Genomic DNA, 10,271 nt, shown 5'->3' with positions numbered 1-10,271 from the left:
GAGATCCCCCCGCTATTTTTAGCCCAGCCAGTACAGAGGCGCCTCCTCAGTAGCCGGGCAGCAGCCTCCATACCATGCCAGCCGGCTCCTAGGGTGCCCTGGGGAGACCCGGGCATCTCCCAGGGTGCAGGGCCGGGGGTTGGGAGGGTAGGAGGCTACAGCCTCCTTCACTGTTTTGAGCCTCCAGTGGGCTGAGCCCACCACCCAGGCCATCCAGGAGGGGGTGGCCCCCTCCACAGTCCCATCAGCTCTGCCCTTTCGCCTAGAATCGGGGCCAAGATCAGGTGGTGATGGAGCCACCTGGGTTTCCGGAGACTCTTAAGCCATCCCAAGTCATGACAAATGCCAGTCACCTTGGACAGAGGCGAGGCCAACCTGCTTGCCGCCCCCAGCCGGGCCCTGCCACCAAGGGTGTGTGATGGGGAGACCCCACTCCCCGGTGCTGGTCGGGCTCAGGAGCTCCCCCTTCCGGGATTTCACGCCTGAATTATGTAACAGACGAGGGCCTGGGACGGGGCCTGATGGGGATCTGTCCTTGCAGGGCCTGGACTCAGAGACCAGAGGCTGGAACTGGCAGACTGTCCTCACAGGCTGTGTGATGCTGGCTGGTCATCCCATCTCTCCGGGGCCCCACAGGACCAGGGACCAGGACATGGAAGGACAGTGGACCACAGTGGTCGGGGGACCCGCCTGTTGGAGGCAGGTGCAGGCCCGTGTGGTGGGGACAATGAGCTTTGCTATTTGCAAGTCCTGTCCAGAGCATAGATCCTCCTGTTCAGAAGCCACCTCATTAATGTCCCCAATACCTCCCCGACTTAGGAAGGCATCCCCTTGTGGTTCCAGCCAGTCAGGGACACAGGGCCGGGGATCCCATGCCGCTTAGAACAGGTTCAGCTGCATCTAATCCCAGGGGACCCTGTGAGGAACCTACATACCCTCCAGGCTGGCCCACAGGAGCTGAGGTGGGTCTCTCCTCCAGGTTTACCTCCTGGGCTCATGGCCCCTTCCCCATATCCCAAGGCCAGCTCTGCAGAGTCATGGGGAGAAGCCGGAGCCCCAGCCACACTCGCCACACACACCAACACCCACTCTGGTGTCCTCCGGCCAGCGACAGCGAGGGACAGAGCGGCGCTCCCTGCACCTGCCCAGTCCAGAGGCTTCTTGGGTGATGACAGGCCCTGCTCCCGGCCCTGCACACCCCACTAAAGACCCCACGTCTCACCATAAAGGAGGCCAGGAGGTTTTAAGCTTCTACCAGGTCCAAGCACTTTTCTGGAAACTAAATAGCCACTCGGCTTCCCACTGGCAGCCGGAGTGCGTGGTGTGAGGGGCGGTGTCCGAACTCCCCCTGCAAGGCCGCTCCCCTGCACCCCACTTCCTCCGGCCTGCCATCTCCAGGCAGAGTTGAGGGGGGCAGGCCAGGCCTGCAGCTGGGGTCAGGGTTATAGACAGCCACAGCGGGGGAGGTGGGGAGCAGTCTGCGGCCTGTGCAGGAGGCTCTGTAAAGGATTCGGGTGCTCCGTGGTGGTGAGAGAGAGGAGGGTGTGCAGCGGACATGGCCATAAATCACCCTCCTCACAGCAGCCCCACACCCAAGGAGCAGGGCATGGGCACAGGGCCATCTCTTCCCAGGAGAAGGGCTGGTGTGGGTGGTCAGACCCTGACGGTCCCTAGGGTCTGCAGGACAGAGTCAGAAGACGGAGCAGTTCCTTTGTTTGCCCACAGCACCAGCCTCACAGTAACAGCCGGCACACAGCCCTTAGGCTGCCTGGTGTTCCAGAAGCTTCTGCAGTGGCTATGCGGGGACTACGCTGAGCTCAAGGCACCCATAAGAGGAGGGCATTTTGCTGTCCCCACTTTACCAAGAAGGAACTGGGGCTTGGGGTGGGTGCTCACTAGCCCAAGGTCCCACACCCAGCATCGATTGGAGCTGGGTGTGTTCCGGCCAGTGTGGTCCCCACCTTGTCCTAGAACTGCCCTTGCCAGGGCCCAGGGCCATGCTGCCCGAGGCCCACTCCACCATGGTTTGAAAGGGAGACCGCAGTGGGTGGGAGAGACAGGAGGGAGGGGAGAGGGGAGAGAAGGGGGAGACAGGGTAGAGGGGGCAGAAGGGGAAGAGAGGGGAGAGAGGCCTAGGCCCCCGAGACTTTCCCCTTGGTGTCCACAGGTGGTTTAAGGCGTGAATGAATGAAGGAGCAAGCAGTAAACCCCGACAACAAGGCCACCACAGCCCTCACCCGACTGAGACGCCCGAGCAAGGACCCAAGCAGGGGACGAGCAGGCTTACCCCCCACTCGCCAGGCTGACCATGAGGCCCCATCCGGTGGAACGCGCCATGACAGCGAATGCCCTGCCCCATCCCACGCGGCTCCCGCTGGCCACGAGTGGCTGCCAAGCTCTCAGAAACAGGGCTGGTGCCCTGCGGACCTGGATGTTTTACTCAGTGCAGCTGTGATTTGTGTCAGCTTCAGAAGGCTCATGTAGCTGGGGCTGTATCAGTCAGCAGGGGGGAGAGAAAATGCACAGCCCAGGGAATGTGGAGACAGGCCCAGCCCTGGGCACGGGGGCCGGAAGGAGCAACTGGGGATCAGCGAGCAGGGCCTGGGGCGGCCTTGCAGGTCAGAGGTCAGGGAAGGCCTGAGTGGGGGTGAATGAACAGGTCCCCCAGTGATATTGGAGGGGCAGCGGGGAAGGGTCTCGGAAGAGCATCCCAGGGAGTGTGCACAGGGTGACAGAGGCCTGGAGGCGGGAAGGGGGGCCTGGTGTGTCCAGTGGGCAGAGCCGCTGGACACAGGAGGCCAGCATGGCTGCTGCCGGGGCAGTGGCGGTGGATGGGTGGCCTGGGGCTGAGCTGCGGGCAGGGTCAGACCACGCCAGCCTTGTGCCAGGGCTGCAGGTGTCCTGCTGAGGGGCACAGGCCTGGACAGTCTGGCACGTCTGTGGCAGGGCCCCTGTGGCTGCTCTGCTGAGGGTGAGGGTGGAGGGCAGAGGTTGGAGCATCAGGAGGCCCTGCCCAGCCACAGTGCCCTGGGGAGGGCTGCCCAGTCCTGGCTGTGCCTTGAAAGTTTTCCCGAAAGATCCACTGTTGGAGCAGATGTGGTCACAAGAGCAAGGGGGATGTCAGATGGTCTGGGCCCTGGGGAAACAGGGTGCATCCCCTGGGAGGGGGACGGCCTGTCACCAGGGCGCCTTCCGAGACCATTTTGCAGGTGATGAAACTGAGACTCAGGAGGAAAATCCAGTTGCCCAGCATGCAAAGACCCAGAGCCTATCTTCCTGCCCCTACATCCCTGTCCGTCCCAGATCTGAACCTGCCCCAGCCCCAGGACTCTTAAGTGCATCCAGAGGGGAGCCAGGCTGGAGAGTGGGGAGCACAGAGACTGTGGCCTGGATGGTGCCAGAGCGAACGGGAGAAAGGCTCCCCCACGCAGAGGCTGCGGCACAGCCCAGAGGGTCCTGGGGTTGGCTGGGCGGGGGCAGCTCCCAGCGAGAGGCCCCTGGGATTTGGGTAAGTGGAGGCACATGCAGACTCTGGCCACAGGGCACCTCGCACACGAGGGGAGTTCACCACACAATTTGAGTGGAGGGCGGGCGCAGGAGAGCAGCGGTGTCCCAGAAGCCAAGGGTGGTCATGGAGCCCCACGCCACAGCGCTTCCTACAGGGCCACACCATCCGGTCTCTGGAGGGGGCTGCATTGCTGGGAGGGACCCACCTGATCCTGGATTCCAGCCTCACCCTGGGTCACCGCTGAGTGTCCCAAGTGGCCCCTTATCCCCCAGGGCCGGGCGGCGTCCCAACCCCCTTGGGATGTCTGTGCTCAGAGTGTGGCAGACACGCCCCGGCAGGGACATCCTCCTCCCCTGCACCCGCCACAGCCGTGGGTTCAGGGTCTCTATCGTGGTCAGAGATTCACACAGTCAAGGTGAGGGTCCCAGGGGCACCTGTGACCAGGCCCTGGCTGCCACGGAGAGGGGGACCCTTAACCAGCGGGGCAGACAACCTGAGATGGACCCTCGTCCAGGGGAGGGCCCCGCCACCCACAACTCCTTGGCATTCCTGCACCAGCAGGACGGGCTGGAGGAGGTGGCCGCAGGGCGCCTCGCCGGTGTCAGTGCCCAGCATCACTGTGCCCCGGTGGAGGGGGAGGCCGCTCCGAGCCTGGGCCTGGATGTGAATGAGGGCAGATTTCCATCTCTCTGACCTCAGCTTCCTCAACTGGGAAGGGGAGCCGCAGCACCTGCTTGGGGTGATGAGGAAGGGGGAGGTCAGGGAGAGCCCTGGGCAGGGCTGCCTCCTCACCTTCCTTCAGCCTTTGGACATGAGCGCAGAGGACCAAGTGAATGAATGAATGACTCAGTCAATCAACTGATCCATCAATCCATGGATCTCTGGACAGTCGGACAGCTGGGCAGCGGGCAGGATGGGGGACTCTCGCTGAAGCCGCATTCATATGTGTTCAGCTTTGTGAGTGGGGCGAGGCTGAGGGCTTATTCAGTGGGGGAGGTGCACGGCAGGCCCAGTGCCTTTGGAGGGTCAGGCCCCAGAGGGCGGGACACCTGCCAGGATGCCCAACCCCAGAGGTGGTGGCAGCCATGGTCCCACTCGGCAGTGGCTGTGATGAGGGCTGTTCCCACTTTGTCCACACGATTCCAGCCGCAGCTGCCCCACACATGAGCTGTCCTTAGTCACCCAGCACGGCCGGACGAAGCCCCCTGCAGCCAAGGTGCTCCGTGGGGCGGGTTTCTCGAAGCTAGTATTTTCCATGGTATCTTACGTCCCAGCAGAGGCCCACCACTGTGCCCGGACCAGCAGCCCACTCGGTGAGTCGAACGTGCACCTGGCACCCCTCTTTTTGGAAATCCACGAACACTGGGCTCCCAGCAGAGACTGAGGCTGAGCAGGCCACTTCCCTGGAGCTGACTCCACAGCTGTGTAGGTACAGGGTGGCCGTGAACACTTAGGGCTTTCTCAGGCTGTGCACTTCTTGTTCACTGCAGGGAGCAGGGTGTTGGCTCCTGACCAAGCCCTGTCACTGCTGCCCAGCCACACATGGGGCCCCTTCACCCACCCCTGACCACCTTATGCAGGGAAGCCACTGTGGAAACAGTCTGGCAGTCCCTCGAAAAATGAAGTCATCAACCCCAGCAATTCCACTCCTGGGCCTATGACAGAGCTTGCACGTCCCCTCCAAAGCTCATGTTTAGATGTGAGCCCCAGTGCTGGAGGTGGAGCCTGGTGTGTTTGGGTCCTGGGGGGGATCCTTCATGGATGGGTGCCGTGCACCCACTCACCACAGTGAGTTCTCACGAGATCTTGTTGTTGAAAAGTGTGTTGTACCTCCCTCACAGTTCTCTGTCTTTTGTTCCGGCTCTGGCCATGCAACAAGCCTGCTCCTCTTTCACCTTCTGCCATGACTGTAAGCTTCCTGAGGGCTGACCAGAAGCCCAGCAGATGCCAGCACCATGCTTCCTATACAGCCTGCAGAACTGCAAGCCAACTAAACCTCTTCTCATGAATTACTCAGCTTCAGATTTATCTTTATAGCAATGCAAGACCTGACTATTACAACACATGCTCCCCAAAATAAAAAGAAATATTCAAACAAATAGGCACACAGGAGTCTTCCCAGTGGCACTATTCACAGCAGACAAAAGGTGGCGGTAGCCACAGGCCTGTCAGCTGATGATAGATAAAGAAAGCATGGCCTGTCATCCCAGCATTTTAGGAGGCCGAGGCGGGCAGATCACCTGAGGTCAGGAGTTCAAGACCAGCCTGGCCAACATGGTGAAACCCCGTCTCCACTAAAAATATAAAACTTAGCCAGGTGTGGTGATGAGTGCCTGTAGTACCAGCTACTCGGGAGGCTGAGGCAGGAGAATTGCTTGAACCCAGGAGGCAGAGGTTGCAGTGAGCTGAGATCATGCCATTGCACTGCAGCCTGGGTAACAGAGTGAGACTCTGTCTCTAAATAAATGAATAAATAAATGAAGTGCGGCATATCCATGCAGGGGAATAGCATTCAGCCCTAAAAAGGGATGATGTGGGGACACGGGCGGTAACATGAAGTGCCTGAAAACCCTGCTCGGCGGGAGAAGCAGACTCAGAGACCGCCAGTTGCACAATTCCGCTGATAGGAGATGCACAGAGCGGCAGCTCCATGGAGACAGAAAGCAGATTCCGCGGTGCGGGGGTGGGGAGAGGAATAGGAGTGACTGCCTAATGGGCTCCAGAGCTCCTCAGGGGGTGACAAAAGTGTCTGGGGAGTAGACAGAGGTGGTGGCTGCACAGTGTGGCAAATGCACTAAATGCCACTGAACCACACTCTTTAAAGTGGTCATTTTATGTCACGTGCATTTCACCTGTTTTTTTTTAAAAAAAAAAAAAAAAAACCCGTTCAGAGTCCAGCCCCAACCCTCTCTCAGTGACCTCTGCCCTGGGACACAGGGCCACCCAGACCGTGAGCTTGGGTCCCCTCAGGCTGCCCACTGAGGAGGGGCAGCTACTGCTGAGGTCTGACCTTGCCTCTCCTGATGCCCCAGCCACACTTGGGAGAGAGGAAGGGTGGGGGGTGGCTGCCCTTCTGGCCAAAGACACCGTCCCAGGGCCAGTCACAGGTTTGCCAGGAAGGGCCGTAAGAGACCTCAGCATTAGCACTGCCCAAGCCCGTCTGCTGCTGGCATATTCCCTGTGTGGGGACAGAGTAATGCCCACTACCCCTAAGGATGTCCAAGAATCCGTGGCCATGCCACCTTATGTGGCAGCAGGGACTCTGCAGGAGGGACGGAGCCGGATGCTGTGTGTGGGCCCAGTGTCCTCACAGGGTCCTTATGAGAGGGGGTGGGAGGGTCAGAGTCAGGGGGAGCCTGGAAGACACAGCACAGCTGGATTTAAGGTGGAGGAGGGGCCACGGGTGAAGGGGCGCAGCAGCCTCCAGGTCCCGGAGGGAGCAGTACCCGAATTCTCCCCAGGGCCTCCAGCAGCCAGCCCTGCCAACACCTGGACTTTAGATTTCTTTCCCTTTCGGAGCTGCAAGACAATAAACTGTGGCTTTTGTTACAGCAGCCATGGGAGACTCATGACCTCGCCTGTCCCTCACACATCTTTCTGGGAGACCCTCCCAGCCCAGACGAGCATCGGTGGTGGGGCGGGGGGCGAGCAGAGCTCCCCTGGGAGACTCTCTGTCGCTGGCGTGGAGGAGGGGCCTCCCTACGGCCTCCGGAGGCCCCTGCTCCCTGTGCTCTGCAATTCCTGGCCAGCTCCTGTCCAGCAGGCACCATCACTGTGCCCCCGAGAGCTGTGCAGGGCTGCTCCGGGCCAGGGAAGACTGCTATGGGGAGACATTGGCCAGAATGAAGGGGCAGACGTGGAAGGGGGCTCAGTGCAGCTCTCAGGGGAGTCCGGGCAACTGGAGGATGCCGCTGCCCAGCCTCCAGGGGCTGTGCCCAAGGACCGGCCCCTCTGCTGGCCTGTCTGGCCATTGGGGGCTGGATCCACAAGCAGGCGGGGCTGGATCCACAGTCAGGCAGGGCTGGGCGGGCGGGACCTGTCCAGGGACAGGGAGCGCAGGGTGGGGCTGCAGACTGTGGTCCCTAGGCTGGCCCTGACCCCCCTCTGCCAAGGCCTCGCTAAAGCATCTGGAGCTCTGTTCAGCACTGCTCACATGCGGCAACACGGAAGGGCCTGAGTGAGAGAAGCAGACACGGAGACCGCAGGCTGCAGGATTCCACTTACAGGAAATGCACAGAGCCGGCAGCTCCACGGAGACGGAAAGTGCCCAGGGAGTGTCCAGGCTCCTACCGATGGGCAGCTCCTCCCTGCCTGGCCTTTCACTGAGGCACATCAGGGGCCCGAGGGCGCTCCTAAGAGTGATGTCGACAGTGGCTTCTGTGTCCATCAGATGGAGAGTGCGTCCAGCCTGCAGGACTTCTCAGAGCCTTTAAGAGGTCCCCGTGGACTCGTCCAAGCTCCCAGCAGGAGACGTGGCCTGCAGTGCTCTGCCACCGTCCCCTCTGCCTGCCCCACACCCCAGAACACAGTTCACACAAGCATGAGGTGTCCTGCGGAGCTCCCAGGAGGCTGTGCACACCTGTGTGCCCCACAGAGCAGAGCTGTGTTTGAAGTGCCCGTGGGCACCCGGCATGTCCCACAACACTGCGAAAGGAACAGGACCTCACCATCCTCCCGCATCGTGCCTGGGAGGCCACCTCCTGCCCAACCTCAGGGTACACAGGTGCACACGGAGCCAAACAAATGTGCACGCACTACCTAAGTGGCAGTGGGCAAAGCCTCTCTGATAGCTCATGAAGAAAGTTCTATTTCATTGTCATGATGTTAGGGGAGAGCAATTTGCTTCCAGCCATGAACATCCCGTTCAGAATGGCGACAGCTTTGCCATCTTGGACTCAGGACACTTCTTGAGGCCCACGTAGCACTGCTTGGAGCCTCCAGCACGGGTCACTCAAAGGCTCTGGGTCAGCCCTGGGCGGCCTCCGGTACACCTACAGCATCCATGAGTCCAACCAACCCAGAACCCCCGGGATACGGGGAGGACCCCGAGGGGCAAAGGACGTAAAACAGGGCCCTGGGGGCCCAGGCTGACCTCTGAGTTCCCCGGGCACCCCCGCCAGGACTCCGAAGGCTGGCTCCTCCTGCGGCATCCCTCTGCTCTCTGCCCCAGCTCAGTGTGGGCGTGGGTGTTGGGTGGGGGTGATAAGGGTTTCTCTCTGTCTGCCTGCTTCTCCTCTGTGGAGGACTCACACTGACCCATCCTAGAAGCAAATAAATGTCATTTCAAGTCAACAGAAGTGGGCAGCCTGGGCTCCTCTGAGCTGCCCACCCAAGCCCCTTGGAGCTGCAACTTTGCTCATCTTTGCAGGGGGTGAGTGGAAGAGCAAGGTCAGGGTTGAGGAGCAGTGCTGGGACTGAGAGAGGAGCCCCCTCCATGGACATACCCATGGTGGGGACCCTCCCCAGCCCAGCACTGCTGGACAGTCAGGAATGGTGCCCAGCCCCCAGCCACTCAGGGCCGGTCCTGCAGGGGACAAGGACCACAGGCAGGGAAGGGAGCTGGCGGGTCCCTCACCCCAGGAAGTCCACTGGCTCTTGCAGAGGTATTTTCTGGGTTGAGACAGATTTCCATTTCCAGGGAGAAAGGAGGGCCTGATCCTAGCCACCCACTTCTGTTCCCTGTGTCCTGGGCCACAGCGATGCTGTCAGCAAAGCCCCACGGCTCAGAGGGTACCTCATCCCTGCAGATTTCACCAGCATCTCTCACAGCTGCCTCCAGCTCCAGAACCAAACAACGCCTGGCCCCACCCTGCGTGCCTATACCCTGCCCCTCTCCCCACTCTGGGCACCTATTCCCTATCCCTCTCCCCACCCTGCGTGCCTATTCCCTGCCCCTCTCCCCACTCTGGGCACCTATTCCCTATCTCTATCCCAGGGCCTCCACAGAAGGAGGTGGCTGGGGGAGAGCTCAGAGCTTCTGCTCTCCAGGGTGGACAGCAGGGGTCTTGGGCTGTCCTGTCCAAGCCACCCAGATGGATGCCCACACTGGGTCTTGCCTCCTTGTCATCCGCCCTACCCGAAGCTTGTAACTCAGCTCCCAGCAGAGGAGGCCCGATGGCAGAGACGGAATTCTCAGCTCCCGGCACAGGAGGCCCAATGGCAGTGGCCAAATTCTCAGATTCTCACTTTGCCCTTAGCCTTGGCCTCCCACCTCCTCCCTAGGGCCCTATTTCTAAGAACCTCCCCCGCCCCTGATGCCCTTGGTCATAGCACTAGGCTGTGATCTGCTAGGGTTAGGGAGTTCCTTCTGGGTCTCCGCCTTGCACCCGGAGCCCAACCCTGAGCCCAGGGATGAAGGGAAAAGCTTTAATCTCCTGTGCACATCCTCTGGGAGCCGAGGAGTGTTGATCCGGCAGGATCTCAGCCACAATTAGCCGGTTCCCTCATCCCTGCCCTATAAATATTCATTCTGGGATTCTTATAAAGGTGCTTTTTATAAAAAACGCCAAACTCATTTGGAAAGGAGCTGAACGCTGCGCAGTGCAGGCTGCCAAGCTGAGTCCTCCTGCGGATGGGACGCCAACATGGCTTTTTCTCGTGGGCCCAGGCAGGTGCTCTCTGGGGTTTTGTTTCATTTGAGCCGGGGACTTTTTGGTTCCCTGCGTGTAGCATTTACAAATATGGCAGCAGGCTCGGGGTACCCAAAGCGGGCGTGTCCTCCTCCTCAGGGGTGCAGGCCACGATGGGCCCCTGGAGCTGGCAG

The 10,271-nt window shown here is 60.6% G+C and overlaps 1 long non-coding RNA gene across 1 annotated transcript in view; it reads left to right on the top strand.

Moving 5' to 3' along the window:
• Positions 1–7,066, top strand: part of LOC105548361 — an 8,688-nt gene extending 1,622 nt beyond the window's left edge. The window contains exons 2-7 of the long non-coding RNA XR_001007379.1: positions 1,726–1,884; positions 2,168–2,341; positions 2,466–2,618; positions 3,304–4,465; positions 4,786–4,933; positions 5,388–7,066. This is a non-coding gene — a long non-coding RNA (uncharacterized LOC105548361). The remainder of the gene's footprint in view (positions 1–1,725; positions 1,885–2,167; positions 2,342–2,465; positions 2,619–3,303; positions 4,466–4,785; positions 4,934–5,387) is intronic.
• The last annotated feature ends 3,205 nt before the right edge of the window (positions 7,067–10,271 follow it).

This window comes from Mandrillus leucophaeus, unplaced genomic scaffold (genome assembly GCF_000951045.1).
Source record: "Mandrillus leucophaeus isolate KB7577 unplaced genomic scaffold, Mleu.le_1.0 Scaffold41, whole genome shotgun sequence".
In the NCBI taxonomy this organism is placed as follows: domain Eukaryota; kingdom Metazoa; phylum Chordata; class Mammalia; order Primates; family Cercopithecidae; genus Mandrillus; species Mandrillus leucophaeus.
This window is presented reverse-complemented; position numbering and strand designations above follow the sequence as displayed.